The following is a 26,991-nucleotide window of genomic DNA, read 5'->3' as shown; positions in this document are numbered from 1 at the left end:
AAATTGTTGATTTTTAGAAATTGTTGTGATTATCTCATTATGGTTTTGTCACAAAATGATTCTATTTCATGTAGCAATTAACTCAGGGAATGTCGTCTCAAGGCCCAAAGTGAACCTAGTGTTTTGACGAAGCCCTACTTCAGAATGGCAATAAAACACATTTTGCCCATTTGCAGGTATTTCAAGTATCAAATTGGATGAATCTAATTTTCTTCTACTGAATTGAGTTCAAGTGAATTTGATAGGATTATTAGTATGGCCAGCGTCTGGAATAACAATGATGACTTACAGAAGGAACAAGTGGAGCCAGTGTTACTGACGAAGAGATGCTCAGACCCTTCATTTGTCAGCAGGAAGCCCTGCTCTGTGATCTGACTATTGAGTCCTTCCCTGCATACAGTGCCCACCTATTTTACTCCAGAGGCACTGACTGCATCTTTTCATTCAATATTCAATTATGCAAGAGAAGGAATGCTGATTAAGTAACTGTGTCTACCTGTTGAGGAAATGTATTTCCAAAAAGAATTGGTCAGGGCTTCTGGATTAGTTCATCTTTCCCACCTCTGGCTGCATACCTCCCCAGCTACACTTGTTGAATGTGCACTCTTACCTTCCTGCAGAGGCTCTCGTGTGGTGACAGGTTTCTTGATTTTCCTTTGGAAGCACCTTTCTCAGCTCCATTCCTTGCCATCTTTGGCTCCTGTTACCCAGGAAACGAGAGAACGTTCTCCCTCGCTGTACTTCACTTTCCTGCCTTCTCATATAGGCCAATGCCAAACAGCTGCTTTGTTTTGGCCCTGTGGTATAAGCTTGTGACGGTCTTTGTCTTTTCTCCCTAAGCCTCAGGAGTTTTGATCACGTTCCTTTTTCAATGAGGCTGACCAAGTATTTTAATTTCATATATTAAGCATCACTCTTATTTTATTTCTCTGAAAATTGACTTAACATATTACTCACTCTGGCCCAGTCTACCGGGCAGGCATGAGGTTATTGCTTCCTAAGCCACCTGCTGATTTTAAAAATAGGAAGATTTCACAGGTCAATACATAGGCAGTATGAACTGGGGAGCTTTTAGCATATTCATCGGGCTCTGAAAAATTCACTACAGTTAATGAAAATTTTGCTTGTTAGCTAAGATAAATGGAAGGTGCGGCTGTACCTTACTTAGGATGATTCAAAAAACAAAACAACACAAAATAGGTGAGCAATGGATAAATGGGTTGTTAGTCATCTTATGAGAGTTTTTAATCCATTTAATTTCATTCCTATACTTCTCAAGCAATTCAGGAATACCCATATCCTGGTCTTGCCATTCTGCTGGCTAGGAGGAGAAAGACAGGGAACTTTCTTATTGATCCCAGATTTCCATCAGTATCAAGTTCTCTTATGTTTTGGAGCTCACACCTTCTGTCCTAATATTTCTGTTCTGCTCTTCTCAGTTCTCTGGGTATCCTGCTTCCTGGATTCTACTTTTGATCCACCTGATTTTTAACCACTATTTCATCTTGACCTTCAGTGTCTGCTTGTCTCTTCATACCTGTTACAGTTTTTAAACTTGAACTGTAGCTGAAGGTCTCCTGACTTCTTGTCAGATTCCAGCCTGGGCTCAGGTTCCAGTCTTCAGCTCTGCCATTGGGAGGTGTGTTCAGTAACTAAAGCACTCCAGATAGACTCTAGCCCAGTGTTCCTGCTCAGAGCACAGAAGCCATTGTCATTTAGTAAACAGATGATAAGGAATCTACTGTTATTTTTACTTTTCACTTCATTTTAATAGTATTAGAAAATACTTTATTAAGCTTTTGCAGCATGTTAGACCTTGTGTACGAAGTTCTATATGTCACACATCATGTAAGTCTAACAGCATTTTATAGAGGTGGCACAGAGAGGCTATGTCACTTGCCCAAGGTCACACAGTTACTAAGTGAAGGGGTAAGAATTTGAATCTTGGCAGTCTGACTGCCTAGCTCATGTCTTTATCCTTGACAATGTAACACACTAAATTATATGATTAAAGAACATGGGTCTGTCCTTTTTTTTTTTTTCCTTCTAATACTTTTCCTACTTATTTGTTTGTTTATTTACATGGGTCTGTTCTTAAATCAGATTTTCAGGGTGGTAACTTTGCCCTGTAGGTTAGAATCTTGAAATTTTTAGAATTTTCTAGGTTTTTATTTGTTTTCTGTTTTTATTGGTCATTTTTGGTTAGGTAGTGTAAAAAAACAGGATGTTGAAAGTTTGAACGAAAACTTACGGAATTTTTTGATCCTCAAATTAAACTGTTAAAAACAAACTAGCAATATTCATGTAGATTGTTTAATGAATTCTGTGGTCCTCAACAAATGGTAGCTTTACAAATAAAGTATAAGTAATTTGAATAACTATTCTGAAGCGTTTAACAGTCAGTAAAATTTAAAACAGAGGCTATGACAACAAAATGATAGTTTGTCCCTGAAAGGTATTTTAAAATTTAGTTTAAATATTTTGTTTAATTTCTTTATATATACCTTAATTTACATAAAAACGTAACTTAATCAGCGTAACATTCTTCTTTTTCCTTTCCCTTGTTTCCTGCTAGGCTTCTTCTTTCCCATTCCTTTCCTCCTTGATGCAAGAGAGATACCCCTTCCAGCCATGCCCCCAAACAAAATCAAAACATATTACTAAGCAAGTATGTATCCCTGCATTTTCTCTATGTTCTTATATTTCTATTTAGACATCATAGACACATAAATAGAGTTTTATTGCCTTTTAGAAAAAGTAGGGTATACAGTATTGGCTTTTCTTCATTTTGCTTTTCTCACTCAATAATAATGGGAATCTAAGGCGACAGACATAACCGTACTTTTTTGTTCTGTCTTGCTAAAAGGTACGTATTTAATATTCCATGGTAAAGTGGCACAGTTTGTTTTGTCCTTACCCTATTACTGTAGACACGTTGCTTCTAGGCTTTGGCAATGCAGGTGTTGCTGCAGTAGACATACTTGGATATTTGTTCTTAAATAATTCTTTATCAGTGAAATAGATTCCAAAGTGTGGGATTTAAAATGGAAGTACCTTTTAAGTTTTCTCCAGACAGAGGGGAGTTGTGATAGATGGATTTAAAACATAATTTATCATTTTCCCATAGAATTAAATTGAGGGTGTTTACTAAAACCTATCCCTCTTTTGTAGATAGAAAATATCTCCATATAAATATTTGGTCAAGTTGTCATACATTCAGAGATATTAAGTACCTCTTGTTTTCCTGGAGTTCTGAAAGGAGTGTGTGTGTTTTGGAAGGGATGCAAAATTTTACCACAGTCACTGCTTTTTAGAGATGAAGCATTCACTTGTGATGACAATGGGACCAGAAATCACAGAAGCCTGCAGTCCGCTGATGTCTCTGTTTCTAATAGTGTGAAGGGGTTCTGCCTCTCAATGATGTTAGGGCTCTGTTTCCTCTGATATAAAATAAGGCAGTTAAACCCAGTGATCTCCAAAGCCCTTTCTAGTCCTCAGACAGGATAGCAGATTGTCTAGTCTCTTGCATTACCTGGCTCTTCCAGGTTATCTTCTGATGAAACAAAGTTCATAGCTATAGAGAGGGAGAAAGGGAGGAAAGGGAAGAGGGAGAGAATGAGGATGAATATGAATGAATGAATTTGAATAATTAGATAGACTGAATTTAGCCAATCTGGAATAAAGGTGAAGGAGAGTTGGTCACCATCTACATTGTCATAGTATCCTTATCTTTATCTCACTAATTGAAGGCTCTGAGTTGTGCTTTTTTTGACTTATGGTGATGGGATGGGGGTTAGAAACCCATTTTAATGGAAAAAGTGATTCACTTCATAGCTGAAAACATACCAGATTACTTGAAAAAAATGGGCACCATGACGGTTTGCAAGTAAACAATTAAAAATTCACCTCCCCTGAGCTCTCAACTTGACTCAACAAGAGATAGATATTCAGCATTTAATCACAATATATACAATATGTGTAGGTTAAGTATTATAACTGCTATTCTTGATTTAATGGTGATTTGCTAGATTATTTGGGATCAAATCACTTAAATCATTTTAATTTAAAAATCAACTTTAATGAAAATAATCAGTATGATCAGAGGGATTCACTTTAGTGCTTCTTTTTTACGTGATTAAAAAATCTGAAAAATTATTTACCGTTTGGAAAAAACTTAAAATATAGTCTCCCTCTCTTAATGTCACAAAGTATACAGTCCTTTATAGATATGGATGTCTGGCAGAGTCAGATTTTTGAAACAGAGTTAGCCATTGAGAGAAAAGAAGAACTTTGTCATGCAACACTATTAAAACCATACAAAAATAAGTTCAAGTTTGTATAAGTTATAATTTGTGGGAATATCATATATTTGAATTAAGAAAACAGAAACTGGAGCAGATAAATAGATAAAGGAAGGGGTTTCCTGTCATTCAAAACCATAAACTACCACACAGAAATAAGTTCAAGCACATAAATTACAGTTCATGGGAATCTCAGAATACAAATTATGTTTTCAGCCTCTTTTATTCAGTGAGTTTACCAGTTTTAAAGCATTTCCCAAATTCTTTGTTTCACTCCAGTTTTTATTGGCTGATGTCTCTTTAGTATAATCTTGTTCAATTAATATTCATAAATGCACAAGCAACAGATAGTCTATGATAGGTCATGTAATTCCTTGAGCCAGTGAATAGGTTCCTACTTGGGTTCTGTTAGAAATTACTTACCTTACAGCTAACTGAAACCTAATTTTGTAGTATTCCCTATATCCTATTTAATCTTTCAGAAGAGCACGCCTTTGTTTCTCTGGCTGTATAAAATATACCTTCAGTACACAGCAGATTGCTACATACAAAGTAGGTGTTCAGTAGGTGTGTCTGCTGTCATTTTAAATTTGGCTTTTAGGTTTTCTAAGCTTCTCCAAAATAAGAGTTTGTTTTTTACTTGTTAACACAATAAGAACATATCTACACAGTGACAAAAACATATTTTTGAAATGGATAAACTGATACATATGAATGTGGGTGAGATTTCCTAAAAAAATAACTGGATTGACTCAGGCAGACATTTCAGCCAAACATTTTCCTTGAACTGTATCTTCTCTTCTGTAGCAGAGGAGGACTCTGGCCAACGAAGTTAATTAGTGCCAGATTAAGATGGCCTCAGCAGGTGGTTGGTTCAGACTCTTTAGCTTCTCTGTTTGTCAAAGCCTCCTGGTTGGAGAAAGGCTTGAGTAGTCTTGTCTTACTGACAGCTGTCAGCTGTTAATGGACCATATGCAGTGGTGGGTAAAGTTGCCATCAACTGTCGATGAGCCATATGTAGATGGTGAACAGAGTGACAGACGAACACTTAGAAGGCAACAAAAGGCCTTCATTGATAGACTGGGAGTCAGAACCTTAAAATGATTTTAAGAAAGGGTAGTTAAAAATAGATTGTTAAAACTGTGTCGCAGTCATCATATGTTTACTCCAGTCACCCTTTGTCACGTAGTTTAGGAGTGTAAAACAGATGTGCCGATAGACACTCTGCTTTGTTAGATCATAAGCAACTGACATGGAAGGCTGAATACCCTACAGAGACCTGGTTTTTCAGTTTCATGAAGGAAAAGACAATAATAGAAAATGAATTGGTAGGCCCAAATATTTGAAAAATTTAAAGTATTTTTGAGAGGACAGCTTCCTGAATTAGGTTGTATAGGTAGAAGAAATTAGCTATGAAACGAAGAGTATAGGAAGACTCTAAAAGCTACTGTTTGACTCTATGGAAATACCTTTTACTACTGAATAAGAGTATAATGTTCTGTAAGTTGAGGTAGGGAAGAAATAGCTACATAGTTCACAGAAAGGTGATTAAAGCTTATATCCAAGCTGCCTACTCTTAGAGTAATATAATAATGATAATTGTCAATGTAGTTGCCAGGCACTTTGCATATGTTAATCCTTCCATCCTTATATCACTATTTTGAAGTAAGAACTATCATTATCCTCATTTTATAGACTAGGAAACTGAAACCCAAAGACAGGAAGTAACGTGCCCAAGATTGCAAAGCTAAGGGTTTTAACTCCAATCTAGCTCCTAAGCTTTTCACTAAACTGGGTATGATTAGTCTGAAAATGAATTGATTTTGCTCAATTTAGAATCTGTTTCCAGTGGTTGGACTAGCTATTCAATTGACATCTATGGAACATGGTATGTGCTTGCTAAATTGTTATTTGATATAATAATGATTGGAATATCCATGTGTGAAATCTATGTGTAAGGGAGGCACTGCTGTTGCTTTGATATGCCACAGGAGGCAGTTCTTTTGCTGTCATGGTACTGATGAGAGATTAATTTTAATATTTTTAAAATATCATTTTAAAGAATGCTGTATGCCTTGCTTTGGAAAATCCACTTCAAGCAACGTATGTTCAGTGCCTTGACCTCAGCAGAAAACTGCTATATAAATGATTTTTATCTTATTTTGTCTAATTTTTTGATTTTCATGTGGAAGGAAAACACATGTAAAGACATAAACCATTGGATTTATGCTGGAGTTAGAAATTAAGACACTTGGTCATCCTGCCTACAGACCATGTGGGAGGAGACTTCCCACTACTACTTCCACTACTTCTGTCCTGTGATAGATTGATCTGTCTTTCAGGATGAGAACCACGTGTCACAGTCTTGTGCTGTCATTGAGTTACTGGAGGATAATTAAAGAGCATAGTCTAATGTTTTAATGAAAAAAATGAAGGTACAATTCACAACATGTGTTGGACATAAAATACCTGTATAACACAAGGCTTTTTGCGGGGAGCTTAATGAGGCCCTTACACCTGACAGTAAAATGATGCTGTGGAATTAAGCCTTGGATTGAGAGTTTGGAGACTATGGTGCTGGATTTGCTTTGAGGATAGCAAGTTGCTTTGTGATGCTTGTTAAGTCATGTAAAATGCTGAGCTTTACATACTCCTTCTGTGTGACAGTGGTGTTGGCTCCACCATCTTTCCATTTTTTTGTTTGTTTTCAATGCTCTAAAATCCTATGACTCAGAGACAATGGGAACTTCAAATATTTAATTATTAACTCCTTTTAAGTAAGGACTGCTTTCGTAGGTAATGCATAATAGAAAGTGAAGGATAACTAAAAAAAAATTAAACAATTGAAAAATATTTAAAATGTTTATTCCAAAGGTAATTTTCAAAGTTATTATGGCACAGGTGCACAGACTGTAAGAACTCCAATTGGTACTTTAAACTTTAGGAAAACTTTCAATACAACTGACAGGTTTCAAAAGGAAGAAACTCTAATATATCAAGAAACCGTTGACCTTTTCAAGTAATCATTTCCATGGTAGCGTTAACAAAAGAAACTTATTTCAAATGAGGTAATCTCATCCTGTAGTTTTTAAAGCATTGTTGACTTACTAAGTCACTGTTAATGAAAAAAATGTCAGAATGCTTTTAACTTGATGTTGAAATGTGTTAGATTTTGGCAAAGTTTTAAATATTTTCCCACTGTATTATGGATGAAAATAAAGTGGTCTTAGACATGTGCTATTCACCACTTTAATGACATTCCACACAATGGTTTCACATTAAACTCATTTATTTCTTCAACTGCTTTACTTCTGTATTGTGTTTTACTCACCTGAAATGAAGACTAGTGTCAAACATTCAAAATGAAACTGAGACCTAAACAACATGCTACGTAATTAATGAGACTCAAAGCTACTGTTTATTTGATCTGAATTATCTTAATAATCTTCTCAGTTCTTATCATCATAAGACTGCCCAACACTGCAGACTTTAACTGATCTCCTTGAAGTCTCTTTATGTCCAATTCTCTTGCCCCTGTATGAGATAAGCTGAACTTTGGATATTTGTGTTTAGCTAGGTTCTGTTTAGTTGGTTAACTTTTCAAGGAATTAGGAAGATGAAACTCTTAGGAAAGCAAGATAGGGAGTCACACTTTATACCTGTGTGCCCTTTGGGAAATTACCAGATTTTAAGACCATTTTCCTCTGTAGGTGTAATGACAGTTCTTGCCTTGTAAAGTTGGTGTGAATATTTCAGGAGATAATCCATGTGAAAATGGTTAATTCACTGTGTGGCATATAGGAGGTGTTCAATAAATGTTAGCTGTGATGATGGTGGTGGTGGTAAAGATGATAATTTCAGAAAATCTTATCTCTGCAATCCATGTGCGATTGTTGTTAACCTTTCTTGAAAAAGCATAGGCTCCATTTTACAAATATAGGTCCTGGGACAGGATATTGATAGAGGATGCTTATATAGGGGGTATGCAGTTCTCTTCTCACCCACCCCTCCAAAGAATATTCAGTATTTAAGAGATCAGAGCAGTTATTACCACAAAGTGGGTCACAACTATGACAGATCAATTACAATGCCTTTGTCATCACTCTGTTTTCTGTTATTAACAAGCCATGACTCCCCTGTTAATTATAGCAAACATCAGAATCACCTTACATGTCTGCTCTAAATTAAACCAATTTGCTCATGTTTTAATAAGAACAGGTTGGAGACTTCTGAACTATTGTCTGCGTCGTCTTCTATCAATAAATATCACTACCACTAACTTTTTTCCAGTTTCTATTTTTCCTATGACCTCCCTCCCATCTTCCCTGCTTAGGTTGCTTGCTTTTCTGTCCACTCAAGTTTCCACATGCTTCAGGGACTCAGCAGTGAGTAGTGGAGGCTGTGAAGCCTTACCTAATAGTAGAAGTAGGGGAAATGGAGTCTATAATCAGGTATCTCAAGATGATTACTATAACCAACTCTCTCTTTCCATGAAATAATGGGCAACACTAAAGTGAAGTGTGTCCAAATATTCCATATATATAGATTGTTGCATATTGCTTAACATTTACTTACGTATCCCTTGAGATGGCACTAAGCCTTATTCAATTTATTAAGTATTACTTGTACATTTATTTTCCTTCAGGAGATTATATGTCTCTTTAAATACCCTTGTTTTCCTACTATTTATTTTCTCCCACCCAATTAATGAAACTTTAATCAATCATAGTTCCCTTTCTTTTCTCTCTTTCCATTCGAAATATCAGAATAGTATCATTTCCACTTCTGTTTATATCTTCATTCATTCATTTACACACACACACATATACAGCCTCTTAAGTGTCAGGGAATGGTTGTAGGTGCTGGGGATCCAGCCTCAAATCCAAACAAAAATGTCACTTTTCTCATGGAACTTGCATTCAAGTAGGAAGCTAGTGATTAGGGCTAACAATAGACATTACAGAGAAATTAACATTAAATGTGGCAATATAATGGAGAATGGAAGTCAAATTTGAGCCCTGACCTGAATAAGAAAGAGCCAGACAAGGGAAGATACAGAGAAGGAATCCCAAGGCCCTATGGAAGAGGTTCATTAGCAGGTTTAAGCAACAGAAAGAAGATGGTGTTAAACAGAAAGAAGATGGTAATGGCAGTCAAGATGAAGCATACTGGATATTCAGAGTAACAATCCTGGGATGGAGAGGTAGTCTTAGGTCAGATCATGTTGGGCATTTACAACGAGCTTGCTTTCTTCTCTAAATTTAAGACGAAATCCATTGGAAGGTTGTAAGGATGTGTGACATGATTTGATTTGTCATTTAAAAGGTCACTTTTATTTCTTTTTGAAAAGGTTTGGTAGCAACCCAGGGTGGGTATGGTGCCATGTAATGAGAGGTTTTTCCCATTCTCTTGGATTGGTCCAAGATGACATTGTAATTAGAGAGAAATTGACAAATACAGGATATATTTTGTTGACAGAGCCAGTGGGACTAGCTGATGGTTTGTTCTGTCTGTAATCCAATAGAATCACCCTAATTACATTTGATAAATCTAACCACAATGCCAGTGATAAATTTGATTTGACGATAGGAAACATAAGTATTGAATGGAAATTCTTACCATACAAAAGCAAAACAAATAAAAACAGTGCAGTCAACCTTAAAAACATTTAAAATTATTATGAATTGCCTTCAAAATGTCTGCTAGAGTTTCCTTCAAGTGTTCTAGCATCCTTTGATTAGATAGGCCATTTTGTAAAAACAAATTACTGATATTGTGAAAAAGGGAATTCTTATTCAATTATATATTTCTATTTTTAGAAGACGTTATGGGATACAGAATGGATAAACAAAGCATGACATGTGAATTAGGTGCTATTTAAAAACTCTGTGATATAAATATAAATAAGGTACATTCTCTGTACTTAAGGTTCTCTTATTCCAATAGGGTAGCCTACATAACAACAATACAGATATTCCAGTGTATTTCAGAGGGCAGAGATAATTGCTTATGAGGTCCTGGTCAAGGTTACCTTTGTAGAAACAGAAATTTCTCTCTCACACTGGTGATCACAGGAATTCCAGAGAAAAAGACCAGCATGGACCACTGCACAGAGGCATGGGGTAGATTATAATCATCCAGTAGCTGTAACTAATAGAATTTTGATAGAGAAATGAATGAAATGTTGAAAGAGTTGAGATGTTGCTTTCTGTGTAGCCAGCAGATGATCTTGAGAAGCCCAGAGTCCATGGTAAACACTTTCCATGTATTTGAACCTGTAAAGTGCCATACTATTTTCTCTAGTGGCTTCACCATTTTATGTCATCACCAGGGAATGCACAAGTGTTCCAATTCCTCTGCATCCTTGCCAACACTTATTTTCTGTCATTTTGATAATAGCCAACATAAAGCGTGTGGCATACCAAGCATTTTAAACCATGTACCAGATTTACAAATGTGGCATAAAATTTATGGGCCAAATGCCCAACTCTGAACCAGGATTGATTATACAAGTAAATATGAAAGACTCTCTTTTGTAAAATATTTTACTTATCTGAAGATATTTTTGAAATGTTACCTTTGTTCAAGGCATTATGCTAGCCTTGATGTATACATTGGTTAGCAAAACCAACATGTCTTGTCACATCCAGTGGGGAAGAGGGACATTGATAAATAGTTATATTAACATCCATTGTGGCAGATAGATGCTCTTGATGCCCATCCACATGCCCTTGGCACTTGGTGAAGCAAAGACTGTTTACTTTGAATGCCTGTATATCTCTACCTGAGGGTTTTTGTTTCTGGAAATGAGAGCATACTTGGCCCATGTGCAGGGTAAGCCCTATATACTGAAGCATTCCTACCCCTGGGGGCAGCCCTCAAGCAATGATGAATGGGGAATGTTGGACGAATACACAGCTACCTAGTCCCTCATTTGGGATAGTTTTGAGATGTGATCTTTACTTTTTACTCAGATTTCCCCAGAGGAATTCGACTTTTGTTGCCCGTGGTGGTAATTTATTTGATGTGATGGACTTTCTTTTCTTCCCTGGCTCCCTTGGAATCCCAAACAATATATCCTGGGATCACTTCCCACTTAGGTACTTGCACTCAAATTGTCTCAGTGTGCATTTCATAGAAACTCAAACTAAGACACGTATTAACACGTTTTGTTAGATTCTATGGAGGAAAAACTAAAGGTTGGTATAAAAACTTGTAAGAGGAAGTCAAGTGGGTTCCATGATGGCTACTCTGAAGAAGTGTCACTCAAAGATTTAGTAGGAGGACATTAGGTGCAGGCATACCAGGCTGAAGGAAGTAGCAGTGTAAAGGTCCTGTGGGTAGGAGAGAGCCTGGCACTTCTAAAAAAGGTAAAGGGAGTAAGAAAAATAGTGATAACAGGTGAAGCCACACATATAGGTAGGGTCCAGTTTATACCTAGCCTTTTAGATCATATTGAAAACCTGAGTCTGTATCCAAAGAGCAGGGACAAATTGAAAAGACTTTTAAGTAAAGGAGAGACATGGTCAAATTTACATTTAAAAAGATTACTCGGGTGTTTAATGGAGAGCAGATTGGAGTGGTACAAGGAGAGCATCCCACGAGGAGTCATTAGCAGTGGTACAAGCAAGAGACACTGGTAGCTGGATGAGTGCAGGATTTCTCAGCCTTGGCGCTGTTGACACATTGGGCCAGATAATTCTTTGTTGTGCGGGATTGTTCTTTGCATTGTAGAACGTTAACTGCATCTCTGGCCTCTGTACACTTGATGCTGGTAGCATTGCTTCCTCCAATTGTGACAACCTAAGATAGCACCAGGCATTCCTGACTGTCCCTTTGGGTACAGAGTTGCTCTGGGAAAGAAGGAGAATAGAAATTGGCTTTTGTTAGTACCAAAATGTATTCTTAATTTCAAATAAATTGAAAAACAGAACATCAGGAAAATGGAAAGGTCACTCCCTTTTATGGTTCATCATGTTTCACACCAAACTTTTCTGACCCTCCAGAGTGCCTCCCCACCCCCACCCCCACCTCTTCCTTATTTGGGTCAACTAGGCAATCAGTTTCCTACTTATCCACTTCTAAAATTTTTGGCTTTGTCTTCACATCCAATCAAAAAATGAATGCCATTGTTTTATTTTTCCCCCACTATCTGTTTTATATAGAGCCACTGCTACTACCTGGTTGTGTCCTTTGTCTTCTTAAATTTTTCCCCCACCAGTTCTCAAAGCCCAGAAAGATGACCTTCGCTTTCTTTCTGATGCTTTGCCCAAACAACTTAGTCCAATTGGCCTCTCCTTCTTCTGGACTCTCACAGCACGTGTTTTTTTTTGACTTCTTTGGCAATTAGTTGAGACAGTTTTCCATAGGATTATCTTTTCTAGCATGCGTATCCTTTCTTCCCAGTGAAATTAAAAGCATCGTGATTTCCAGGCCTGCATGATGTTTTTGTGTGTCTCAGATAGTACCTGTGCAAATAGGACACATTATATAGTTTGCTTAGTAAGCTAGCATGTCCCAGACATGATTGCTACCTAAGTTAATACTCCAGAAACATGTTTACCATATTAAAGGGAGCTCTTCAAACTTATGTAGGGTTGCCCAGAGTATATAGAATAGATTATACCACAGACTAGTCTTCTTTAAACTGTTACAATTTCAAGGGGGAAACCCTTGAAAATCTACTTTGGTGGCGGTGCTGCCAAGGAGAAATGGTGACATTACTGTGAATGAGCTTGACCCAGATGATGTTAACTGCAGTATATGGCTTCATATTTAGTCCAAAGTCATAGAGAAGGCTTTTTATAAAACTAATCTGAGCTGATGACTAAAAGAGAAATATTTAAAGGTCTTTCCTCCTCTCCATTGACTCAGTATAGATAGGAATGACATGCACATAGTGAGGGGAGAATGTGGGACCATGAATGGAGATTTTTGTAGCACATTTTTCATTGGCTTTAATGAGGTGTGTTTGGCTAAATGCATTAGTTCAGTTGTCAGAATGTCTTTTTTCAAAGCAGCATGGGTTAGCCCCAGATCTCAGTGAATATCTGAAATGGAGCTGCAATTTAAAAAAAAAATTAGTGTTGGTCAGAAAGCCCATTGACCCAGGGAGCACACAGACTCCCTACCAGTTTCAATAGGAGTGGGATCATCCCGACAGTGAGGAGCTAAGGCAAGTTGCTATGGAGTTGTGGGCATTGAGAAAGGACTGCTCGACTAATTACAGTGCAGAGAGAATGGGAGAGGTATCCCAGCAAAGAAGCATTTTCCATTGTGTTGCTTTTTTGCTGGTAAACCCTCAGAATTTCTAGATTTCCATAGGAAAAGGCCTTGTTGGTTATTCAGGGACTTGACGGGGTGGGAAAAGATGTCAGTTCTTCCCACCTAAAAATATCCTTAAGGTAATTTCCTAAACATGTCCTTATGGCAAGACTCAAAAAGACTAGGTAAAACAGTCAGTCGATCAACAGATATGCTTTAATTGCCTTCTCTGTACAATGAACAGTGTTAGGTGCTGTCAGGCATTTAATTATAAGGCATAATGCCTATCCTTGAGGAATTTGCAGTTATCTGAGCAGTTTAAAAAAAAAATCTGTGAATGAAATTGATAATAGGTGTCAAGTGTGTTGTAATCAAAATGAGTGCATTTAGGATACACATATAGAAAACAGACAACCCCAAATACTTCATATGTGGTAATTAAGTAAATAATCACAGATTCAGTGGAATATATTGTTGCATATTTTTTTTCTTAATGAGGAAAATGGGGTATAGAGAGATTAACAAGCACAAGGTCACTAAGTTTAACCATAGAGCAGGAATTTGAGCCCAGGTAATCTGACTCTGGAGTTTGTGTGCCTATAACATTAGTCTGTATTGATGAAGAAAAGAATTACCAGTTTTCTCAAAACAGGAAGGAATTTTCCTAACCTTGAATGAGGGATGTGATAGAGATGAATGAAGAGGGAACTGGGTGGGGTCTTGATAGTGTGTGGATCCGGGGGTGGGGTTGTGGGGAGATGGTGAAAAGTGGTAATGCTTTAAGCAGCAGCTTGAAGGAAATTAAAATGGCATATTAGGTGTATATGTGGGTGGAAGAATGAGTAGCAATTCTAATCTAGGTGATTTTGAGTAGGAGATTAGTTGACGATACGTAGGAGCAGAGATGGGTACAGGTTTCTAAGCAAGCTATTTTGCAGCACCTTAAGATTTAAAATGTACATGGTTTTGACTCAGCCTTTCCACATACAGGAATGCGTTCCACAGAATTACTTAGACTATATTATTTGTAAAAATGAAAAAATGACAATGACATAAATGACGTTCAAAAAGAGAATTGTTAAATTGTAATCTGTCATACCATGGAGTAGTTTAAAAGACAGTCTCATCTGTTTTGATTGACGCTGAGAGATGGTTGTGATTTGCTGTGCATTGAAAAAATAAGTGATTTAGTGACTAATATGTATAATATGATTGTATTATAAAATTAGGTGTAATCAAGTCAAGTAACACTTATGAAACCCTAACTGTGGGCTGGCCACTGTTCAGGTACATGGAATACGGTAGTGAGCCAAGCAGACAAAGATCCCTGCCCTTGTGAAGCTTGCATTTTGGAGGGGAGACAGACACTAAAAATAAGCATCATAAATAAGTAAATAATGTAATATGTTAGGTGATAAGTACATGCAAAAAAGAAAGAATAGATAAATGAGATTGGGGTGCGCAGATAGGGGAGGTAGAGACAGTCTTAAATGGGATAGTCACAGTAAGTTTCATGTAGAAGGTGAGAAATGAGCAAAGATCTGAAAAGCTGAAAACACCAAAAAGAAAGTATACTCTGGGTAGAGGGAACAGCATCTAAAACATAGGCTTTAAAGTGGGAACATGCCCGGTTTTCAAAGAACAACAAGAAAGCTGGTGTAGAGGAAGTGAGGGGAAGAGTACATTATATGAGAGGGGGCTGGGTAGTTAACTGGGGTTCTGGTTATATTGAACAGGACTATCCAAAACAAATATAATGCAAATCATATATGTAAATTGTAAATTTTTGGTAGCCACTTTGAAAAAGCAGAAAAAGGAATGCGCAGTTAATATTAATAGTGTATTTATTTAAGGTGATAGATCTAAAATACTATCATTTTAACATGTACTCAATATAAAATATTAATGGGATATTTTAAATTTCGTGTACTAAGACTGCACTATGGTGCATATTTCACACTTCTAGTGCATCTCAATTAGGACTGGCCACATTTTAAGTCTCAGTAGCTACAGGTGGTTGGTGGCCACCATATTGGATAGGGCCTTGCAAGTTACAGTTAGGATTTAGCTTTTACATGGAGTGAAATAGTCACTGCAGAAGTTTGAGCAGAAGAGTAACTTGATCTAGCTTATATTTTAAATGAATCAGTTTGATTGGTGTGTTGAGAAACATCCAAGTTGGAGAAGGAGTGGGGAAACATGGATAGAAGCAAAGAGACCTTTTAAGAGGCTGTTATGCCAGTCCAGGCAAGAAATGATGGTAACTCAGATTTGGGTATTAGCAGTGGAAATTGAAAGAAGTGGTCAGATTCTAGATCTCTTTTGAAGGTAGAGTCATCAGCATAATTTCCTGACAGATTGAATGTAGAGTGTACAGGAAAGGGAAGTGTCATGTATAATTTCAACGCATTTAGCCTGAGTAGGTGGAAGATGGAGTTTCAACTGAAATGGTGATTCTGCAGGTGGGGAAGATTTGGATGGGAAAACTTAGTCTTTGATTTCTATTTTATTTCAAACTAAAGATTCGAGTTGGCAGTAGGATATATGAGTCTGAATTTGGTAATAAAGTCTAGACTGAAGGTATAAATTTGAGAGTTGTCAGCATAAATAAATATATTAAAGCTGTGGGACTGGATGAGATCATCAAGGGAGTGAGGGTTGATTGACAAGAAAGAGGTCTGAAGACTGAGCCTTGGAAATCTCCAATAGTATGAGGTCCCAGACTGGTCTGAAAGGATTTACACCATATTGATAATCATCTTTACCTCTAGCTAGGGGGACTTTAAGGGCCTGGCAAAGAAGGAGGACTTTGAATATCTAACTATTTTTATGACAGAAGTATAGTTTTGTGATTTAAAAATACACTAGCAGGCCAAGAGGATTTCCGGTTTTAGTTTGGACATCTAAGGAAGCTTAGGAGTCATCAGTCCTGCCCTTCAAACAAGAGAAAGCTTGTAAAGCTAAGTTATCAATGACTTTCTTGGACCCATCAAAGAACTGAGTTCTCAGAGCCAACTTCTAGACCCAAACCTGGAGAGGCAGGTGCCTGCAGGAGGACACAGACTGAATCATTTGCTTACCTGAGGCAGAATCCTCCAGAGACCATATATGCCTGTAAGGAACATTAAATTAGAAATTCTGATGAATTGCTGTAGACTGAGTGTGGGCTAGGATGAGTGAGTGCTGCTTCTTGGGGCCACAGTCATGGTTGAGGGGAGCCTCATGCTTTTCCAGGCCTTTCTTCCAGGAACCCCACTTGGCTCTCACTGGGAAGACTGGGAATAATTTGGAGAAAGCCACCCATCCCATTTCTCTGCCCTAGTGATTATAGAAGTTGCTAAAGGATATTTTCTCTGTATATGGGATTCTGGGTTGTCAGTTTTTTTCTTTCACTCCACCCAAGGCCCTGAGTGACTATGAAGAGCTGAGCTCCATGCCAACCTGTGATGGGCATGTAATGGGAGCAAGAAATAAGCTTTGTTTTGCAAAAACAAACAAAAAATTAATGGTGCAATAATCATGGTGATTCTTGAAAGACAGCATAATGAAATGTGCTATTTTATGTTACATAGAAGATGGGGAACCATTGGATGTTTTTGGTAAGAGAAGTAATTTGATTTACCCAGTGGAACCATGCTCCTTGTCTATTCCTCTAAGAACATTGTGCAGCAAAGATTCTCTGCTATCTGAACTAATTCTCACCCTTGGCACCAGTATGTGTCTAAAGTTACTTAATAGGAATAATAATAAGAACCCAAACTGAATTATAATTGCCAGAATCCTATTCATAGTATTATAATAGAGTTAACTTTGTGTATTGTTTGAGGCTATTTTTTAAAAGGCATATTTATAAGTTTTAGAATTTTCGCCATGTTTTAATATTTTATATAATTTCCAGTGACACAACATAAGAATATCCATATTGAGTAATTTCTTCCCTTTTTATAATTTCATGCTTATCATTAAAAAGAATATTTAACAGTGGAATTCTCTATTTTGGCTGTTATCCAAAGAGATTAAAAATTGCTTATTCTATAATGCATTTAAAAATAGTTTTCTATTGAATATGTATCTAGTGTTACTTGCCTTTTAATTAAATAAGAATCTAGAGATTTTACCTTATAAAGGGCCTTAGCTTCAGAAATAATTTTGATGCATGCTCCATATGTATTTGAAAAGGCAGTTTAATATTGTGTCTAATATTTTTTTGTGTGGAAGAAAGAATCTAAAGCCCTGAAATGTTATACATGTTGGGTTGTGAATCATGGCAACTTCGAGCAACAAAGATTGGGTCTAGGATTTCCTTATCTTGTCTCAGATTTTTTATTTTCTAATAAATTCCCTTTTTCATGAGCATGACTGAAGATAGTAATGAGCCAAAGGCATTCTGCTCCCAAATTAATACATAATATTTGGTTAATAAGCACATCAGAGTTGGAGGACAATCCACATAGAAGAGTGGAAGGCAGGCAGTCAGTTGCATCAGATAATGGCTTAAAAGCCCCCCTCCCCCCAAGTCCTGACTGTTCCCTAGAAATTTCTACTGATTTGAAGGTGAACCTTGATTGAGATGTAAAGTTTCAACTTCCAAGAAGCTGAATAACATACACAGCAGGAAATGCCAATATCATTTTAATAGACATATCTTGTAAAGGTGAATTTCAATGAGCTTTCACAGCTTTCTGAACAGTTTTATCACACATTTTAAGTAGGTCAATGTTATCATTTATACATAACTTTATTGCTTTAGTGTTATATTTTTATGATTATCTTACAAATGCTTCACTGAAGATTTACTGAAGTCTCCCAGTGATTTTTATATTCTTTCTTATTCTTGTTTTGCTTGAAAAGTCTTAACTTTCTATCCCTACTTACCTATTTAAAAACCTGTCTCCTTTCCCCAGCTTACACTCTGCATCATTATCTGCCTTTCTTTAGAGTCCAGGCCTTTCCTGGACCATTTTCTTCTTCCTAACATTTTAGCTACTTTTATCTTTCTTCCATATTTGATTATTTAATTGTGAAACTCAGGAACAGAACTAGTCTCACATGTCTTTGTGTCTGCAGCACATGCGGAGACCTGGGCAGCACAGATTTACAAAGTTTATAAAAAGGGAGGAGGGAAGGAAGAAAGGAAATTATATCTCTTTTTTTTGTTTGTTTGTCAGGCAACATTTTATTTTCCCACACTTTACATTGTTTTATTTTTATTGAAGTACAGTCAGTTATAATGTGTCAATTTCTGGTGTACAGCACAATGTCCCAGCCATGCATATACATACATATATTCATTTTCATATTCTTTTTTATTAAAGGTTTATTATAAGATATTGAATATAGTTCCCTGCACTATACAGAAGAAACATTTTTTAAATCTATTTTTGTATATAGTGGCTAACATTTGCAAATCTCAAGCTCCCAAATTTATCCTTTCCCACTCCCTTTCCCCGGTAGCCATAAGATTGCTTACTATGTCTGCAAGTCTGTTTCTGTTTTGTAGATGAGTTCATGGTGTCGTTTTCTTTCTTTCTTTTTTTGAGATTCCACATATGAGTGATATCAAATGGTATTTTTCTTTCTCTTTCTGGCTTACTTCACTTAGAATGATGATTTCTAGGTCCATCCATGTTGCTGCAAATGGCATTATTTTATTCTTTTTTATGGCTGAGTAGTATTCCATTGTATAAATATAACCACAACTTCTTTATCCAGTCATCTGTCAATGGACATTTAGGTTGCTTCCATGTCTTGGCTATTGTATATAGTGTTTCTGTGAACAGTGGGGTGTGTATATCTTTTCGTGTTTGAGTTCCCTCCAGATATATGCCCAGGAGTGGAATTACTGGGAGATATGGTAAGTCTATTTTTAGTTTTTTGAGGAATCTCCACTGTTTTCCATAATGGCTGCACCAAACTGCATTCCCACCAACAGTGTAAGAGGGTTCCCTTTTCTCTACACCCTCTCCAGCATTTATCGTTTGTGGACCTTTGAATGATGGCTATTCTGACTGGTGTGAGATGATACCTCATTGTAATTCTGATTTGCATTTCTCTGATAATTAGTGATATTGAGCATTTTTTCATGTGCCTATTGGCCATTTGTATGTCTTCATTGGAGAGTTGCTTGTTTAGGTCTTCTGCCCATTTTTGGATTGGGTTGTTTGTTTTGGAAATTATACCTCTTAATCTGAGTGAAATTTCAGTGCCTCATCTCTTTATAATTGTATATAATAATTTCCTTTTAAAAATCAGATAGTAAGACCAAGACACTAATCCATGTACACACTAAACTATGCACATATCTATATAGTGACTTTTGGTAGGAGTTTCTGTTTACTCAGAGAAATAACCTGACATAAGGAAAGGCCTCCCCGCAACCCCATGAGCAGTGTTGCAAGTAGAAAAATTAGGATTAATGTATTCATTGTCAAACCTACTGAAACTCAGCAATACGTTTTGCACACTGGTACAGAAAGTTGTGAGAAATGATGAGCAGTATGGATGTCTGAGACTTTGCTATTTTCAGAAAGAAGAGGGTATTTTGCAAATGTGTCTTATATTGTTCATGGTCCTGCCTATGGTTATTCCCACATACCTGCCACCTGCAAGCTTCGAATAAGCATTCATCTCATGAAAACCATTCATGGAGCTTTACAAAGTCTTGATCCCAGAGCTTCAGGATTGAGAATTGAAGAGGTAGATGTGATGAGTGGGGTTTTTTTTTCAGGGTTGGTAAGGAAGCAGCTGGAAATGTAAGTATTTCCTGCTCCCCCTCTTTGACAGTATTTGGAGACTCAGTGATCTTCAAAATACTTTCAAGAATTTTTGAGGTGTTTCATTATATCTAGAGACAAAATAATGGAATGAAGCATTTCCTAAAATTAACTTCCTGAAATGTTCATGTTCTCTGACAGTGTTCCTAAACTCATACGATAAATACGTCATTGTTAAGGACATTATTTCTTTCGAAATATATTAAAAACTGTGTGTGGGAAAATCACTAAGTAAATTTAAATTGTCCTTACTATTATGCAATACTTTTTCTTTAGAAATAGAATGCCAAATCAAGAATGCCAAGAAGGAGAAAGAGAAATCATTCATGGCTCTAATTTGCTCAGTAAATACTTTTTATTTATTTTATGCCTGATACTGTTTTTGGTTCTTGAGACACATCAGTGCAGAGCATTAAGGCGTGACTTTCTTTCTGCAACAATTATAAATGACCTTCTATTTGATGATTGCTGGTTTGTTACATCTTATAATGTTTTCACATATTCATCCTTCATAAAAATTTATAAATGAAATAAAGTAATTAAATATGTCTAATTCACTGTATGCATAAAGTTAAAATAAATTAGGTATTGATCATTTCTTATAGGGCTTATTTCATTATCTTTTAAAAAATGATTTTGCTGTAAAATACAAGAGGGAATTTATGTGAACGTTGGAGCTTTTTCAGTGCATGAGTTAAAAGAGTATCACAAACAGGAGATGGCCATTCCACCTATGAAATTTCTTTGTAGGCAAAAGCTTTTATATATAGTTCACTGGGAAAATCTCTTGCCATGGGAAAATCATAGCAAGTTGTAAAATAAATTTAAGAGACAAAATTTCCTTCAACTTAGGCAAATTGTATGTTTGTAAATCATAATTTATTGGAATTTTGTAAGTATTATGAATGTAGCATCTCATTTTATCAAGCTAAACGTGAAACAGAATCTTCTCTGGTTGGCTGGTTGACTTGGAGCAGTTTGTGGTTTAAATGAAAGAAACAGCAGCTCTTTGCAAGCAAAGAAAAAGAAATATACACATACAGATAGATAAAGATATATAAAATAATTTATCTGAGTCTAATTTGGTCAGGCCAGTTGTACTTTTAGAGATGTTTTAGGTGCTAAATTTCAGAACCAAGGATGAGAATCCTTTCCCACTATTGTTTGCAAACAAATAAAAGTCTTCAAACACTTGTGTATGTTTCACAATAATCAACCAACATTTCATTCCTTTTAAATTTTTTTTTGCTTGGAGGGGAGATCATGCATACTTTCACATATTTTTTCATGAAAGGAGCTATATGATCACAGGAATTTAGGAAATGTTGTTATAACAGCTTTGAACAGAGACTCTGAACTGGATTTAACAAAGGTATACCCATTCACTGTGGACCTCACAACTGATTATTCTCTTTCGCTCTGGTTTTCTCATCTATCACATAAAGATACTAATATATAATACACAGTGTTCTTAGAAAAAGCTCAGTGCTGGACCTGCCTCATGGAAAAGCTTCAACAGAAAATAAGTATTTTATTTATATTATCATCATCATTATTATTAGGTATAAATTATACATAAGATTTGACAATAATATGCAGAATATTAGATTGGGCTTTGGGTTCAAGTATATCCTCTAGTTGGGGAGCTAAGGACCATACACTTGAAGTAATAGCTGAAAATAAAAATAGTGGTATGGCTAAAAGTAGATTTTTTTATTTCATGTAAACTTTAGATATTCTTTTATATAAATGTTGCAAACTGTCCTAAAAATCTAAATTTCTTCATAAATGTTGCCCATTTATACTGTTCATTAAGTAGAAACAAACTCAGATGATCTCCAATAAAGTTTGTATTGATTATTAGCTTCTTGAGGAAACAAAAACAAGACACAATTCAATTTTGCCAGCTTTTTTCTCTTTGAACAGTAGAAAGGTGTTACATCTCATTGCTGCCAAGTGGAGCAGATTAAAGGTCAGGACAGCTTGCGAGAATCTGCTTCTCTAATAGCAACATTCCAGCGTACGTGTGAGAGGGAGGGAGGAATTTTTAGCCTACTTTGCTCCTGAAAATCAACAGAGAATAGAAATATAAAATATATAATTATATATAAATTAAATATAAATATTATATGTATAATTATATATAAATTAAATATATATATATCTGTCTTCAGAGGTAATTTTTTTGTTTCAATTTTATTCCTTAGCTTTGATCATAGGATTTTTTCCTATTGAGTGAACACATACTACCTGAAAAATAGAGTTGAAAAAGAAATTCTTGAAGAAAAATGCAAATAATAACTCTCAAATAATTGCCCAGTAATTTGTGATTTTTTTGCCCCCAAACTCTTTAAATACATTCATTTGTAATAAAAAAAAAAATCCCTCCACCTGAAATCATTCTCTCTTATTTTCCTTTATTTTTTTAAAACTACCCTGCCATGTAATTGTAAAATGCATATTTATGAAGAGTTGAGAGAAACCCAGTTGAATTTCCACGTCCAACCTACCCAGCTGCTGATGGCTGTCTCCAAGAAATAACTAACTTGCTCACATATGCTCCTGATGATTTCTATTATGTAGTTGACAGGGAGTGTCAGTCTGTCAGCACTAAGTGCCATTTGTGAAATTAAAGACACAGGAAAACAAGGCTGCTGTGATAATAGTTACAGTTATACATATTTGCTGATTTTGGAGCAACATCAGAATTTAGTAATATCTTTTCAGTCACATATTTTTTCCCCTTCTAGTCTTTCTCTAGTTTATGGCATTTTAAGCACACTAAATGACCTTCTGCTTGTTAGTGCAAATATTACCTTTTAATTTTCTGTTTTGAGAGATTACTTAACCTATATAAACATATACAAGGACTGATTTTTGGAGACCTGTCCATGCTTCTATGAAAAAAGTTAAAATAAGTATGTATGACAAGGTACATTGATTATTCTATACAAAGGCACACAACACATATTTCTAGTTTGTTGTAAATGGAACATGATTTGGCGTCTAGCTCCATCTCTGTGTGTTTTTAGAAGAGAAACATTTGCTTAGATCCAAGATAAGATTTGGTTTTAATAGCACAATCAGATACATAAACATTCACAAAGAACTATACTGCAGGAAGCTGAGACGTCATAGGACGTCTAGAAGTATTGGGAGTGTCCATACCAAGATGGATTCACTTGCACATCTTTCCTGTTAAGAATAATTTTCACACACATTATAAAAGTTTGAAAAATCTTACAAGACCCTGATTTTTACTACTATCTCACTCATAAGATCAGAAAATTCCCAGTCCCTTAGTGAAAATGCTAACATGAGGATAATTAGCAAGATGGAATAGTGGATTATTCTAAGAATAAATCATGAGCAAAAGTAAACTATGATTGTGTTATGATATAATCTGTATGTTGGTATGGGCCTCTTGAGGGAATAATATGACAATCTCCTTTGTGACAGTTTTAAGAGCATTAAAAATTGCGACCATTTATTCATTTTTTTTTTGTTAAATTCAGGAAAGGATTGTGTAATAAAGTGGAAGGAAAAAAGAGAGTCTTCCTGTGTCAGGTAGTAATTTTTGTTATTGCTTATTTTTTATTGTTATGCTTATTTTTTAAAGTTATTTTTATCAAGGAAGCAATACTTAATGCTCATGATTATTACGGTTCACTCATTTTTAAATAATTTGTGAAGAAAGCATGGCTAATAGTTTCAGATAAGTATTTTGATTCACTATTAGAAACACTGGGAAAATTATGAATTTTATACAGTGCATTTGAATTAAACAATTTTAGTGATAATTCTGGATCATGGTATGTGTGAGGATAGGACCATGGTATGTGTGATCATGCATTTTACTTTTCTCATGTGTAAAAGGGGGTCTGAGATGACTCCAAATTTTTAACGTTATGCACATACTGATATTATGCTCAAGAAATTATTGAAGAAAAGGGAGAATCAAGGATAATAATTTAGTTCTATTTAATAATACTCATTACTTGATTATTAATGTCACGAACCAAAAGTGTTAATGCACTTCATTTGTTTCAGATAGAAACTCTGATGCTTGAAGTTCAAACATACACCTTCCTTTGGGGATGGCATTCATTCATTCAACTGGTATTTTTGAAGTGTCTTCTATGTGAGGGCATTGTGATGGGCTTAAAACTTGAAGGTGAAGTATATTATAAAGCTCACTAAAAGAAATAGAACTGTAAATTGCAACTTAAGTAGTATTTTAACAAATTTTACTGCTTAGCAGATAAGTGATGCTTACCCGGTGCTGCCGTGCCCCGGCAAAGCTCTATGTGCTATGCAGATGGGAAGTAACTCCTGTCATCCTCATAGTGTTCCTGTGTAAGTCAATGCTATTATTTTCTGCAGTTTACAGATGAGAACACTGATAGAGAAAATAGGTAATTTGCTCCTAAAATTGATAAATGACAGGGTGTGATTTGAAACCAGAGGTCTATGGCCCACATGCTTAAACACTGTTCTGTCCTGCTTCACCTAGATACATTACAGAAACAGAGGAATCTGATTGCAAACACACTTAACTCAACTCCTTGTGAAAGTAATAGTACTGTGACCAGAAGACTTAGGTCCTCAATTTTATTACCTTACGGATTATCAATAGGACCAATGATAAGTTTCCTTCTTTTTTTTTTTATTTCCACTCATCCCTTAATAAAGGAAATGATCCTCATTACAGTGTATATAAGATAATTACACGCAAATCTCCTATTACACCTGAGTTATACTATTTTGGTAAATTCAAATAACACTATAAAGTTATTGTTGAATATTATTCTATATGTGTACAGATATCCTCAAATCTGTGTCTTTATAACTATTTGAAAAGCTTTTCCTTTCAAAGTAAGCAGAGAGATTATGTTTTCAGTAGTTTATTAAACTATTCTGAAATCACAAAGGACATAAAATAGAATTGATGTCTGAAGTCCTGTTCAACTTTTGTCTTGGCAATGCCTTTACGCAGAGAGGGAGGGAGAAAAGTTTATTCTTTGCAGATACCCCTTCTCACCAACCACAGTTCAACTTGTATTCTAGACAGGTAGGCTCCTCATTTAAGGGATTCAAACTGTTTTCAATGAAGACATCCCTAGAAGAATTTGCTTATTCAGAAGAAAAGTCATTCCACCCTTCACGAAAGGGAAACTGTATGACTTTGTTTCATTCTAAGAAATTAAGAAAGAGCCCCAAATCTCAAAGCACATAGAAAAGTCTTAGCAAACAGTATTCTGTAATATTTGTAGGAAAATATAAATACATTATCTCCATGTATATTTTCTAAAAATATGGTGTATATTTATTGGAACCTTCCTGTGTTGCAGTGCCATATTTCAAAACACTTAATTCACACAATGAATAAACTCATTTATACATGAAGACACTGAGATACAAATAACTTAAGTAGCAAACTTATTCACATCCTCAGGAATCCTGCCGCTCCATGCTACATTATATTGATCTTGTAGACGTTATAGCTATTATAAATATTTGGGTATCTGCTGCTCTAAAAATCTTTTTCCCTGAGTAGGCATTGAGGAAGCTTTCATATTGTTTTCCTTGTAATGTTTTGATTTTTTTTTAATCTTAGTGCTTTACAGCCCAATCTCGCCACCTTATTAGATATTCTAATTTGCTCATCTCAAATGTTTTGCCTGCTACTATAATGACTGTAATTATATCATTTCTAAACTTTAATTTGTGCAAATGTAAAATAACTGACTTTCATTTTGCAGTTAGCAAATAGTTTCTCAGACTGACCAAAATGCTTTGGGGAGGGTAATTTATTGAATATAAGAAACATATTATTTTTGTAAATTCAGATTATATATATCTTCAAATGTGTATATATGTATATGTGTGTATATATATAGAAATTCAGATGTGTACATATATATAATTTCTATTGGGGAAGGCTTGGTTCCATTATGATTATGTAATAGCCAAGGGAGTACCTGTTGAGTACAAAGTTAATAGCTTTTCTAGATAGGACCCCAGAATTAGTGCATGAAGGAAAGATAGTAGATCTGTTTGAAGAGTTCATTAAAATAGGTTATATACGCTCTTATGAAATATAGAGGAGCACAAAATCATCCAGAGGAAAGCATAGAAACATCCTAAATTATTTAAGAACCAAAGGGATTGATTTATGATGAATTATTAAAGATAAAGGGATCTTAATAATAATAAATATTATATAAACAAGGGATATGTCTAAGGCCAAGATGCTGAGGAAACTGCTAACTTCAAAGAAACTTAACCCAGTGATTAATGAGGATTGGAAACACTTTCATATTCTAGATAAGGTTGCCCAATTAAAGATGTTATAGAAGAGTACCTGTAAATGGGAAGCTGACCAAGCTCATCTGATTTTTAGAAGATAACTTACTTTTTAGTTTAGAATATAGGAATGAAAATGGTCCATGCAAAAAGATATTAGGTCCTTGAAATAGTAATTCAAAGGGAAACTTTCAGGATGTTATGTTGAACATTCTTAAAATAATAGAATGAATGTGATAAGATTTTGTGATTTTTTTTTTTACTTTGATTAAATGTGATACAACTATTTTTCTCCCAAGTTGTTTTTTTTCCCTAACATATAACCAGGGATGAACTACACTCAGAAT

General features: G+C 35.6%; 1 protein-coding gene across 2 annotated transcripts in view; it reads left to right on the top strand.

The window, feature by feature from the left end:
- The window catches only part of IL1RAPL1 (interleukin 1 receptor accessory protein like 1), a 1,149,826-nt gene that overhangs the window by 100,387 nt on the left and 1,022,448 nt on the right, over nucleotides 1-26,991 (top strand). The window lies entirely within an intron of this gene.

The sequence above is a fragment of the Camelus dromedarius genome, chromosome X (assembly GCF_036321535.1).
Source record: "Camelus dromedarius isolate mCamDro1 chromosome X, mCamDro1.pat, whole genome shotgun sequence".
NCBI classification, from domain to species: domain Eukaryota; kingdom Metazoa; phylum Chordata; class Mammalia; order Artiodactyla; family Camelidae; genus Camelus; species Camelus dromedarius.
The sequence above is the reverse complement of the archived record's forward strand: the minus strand, read 5'-3'. Positions and strand labels throughout refer to the sequence as shown.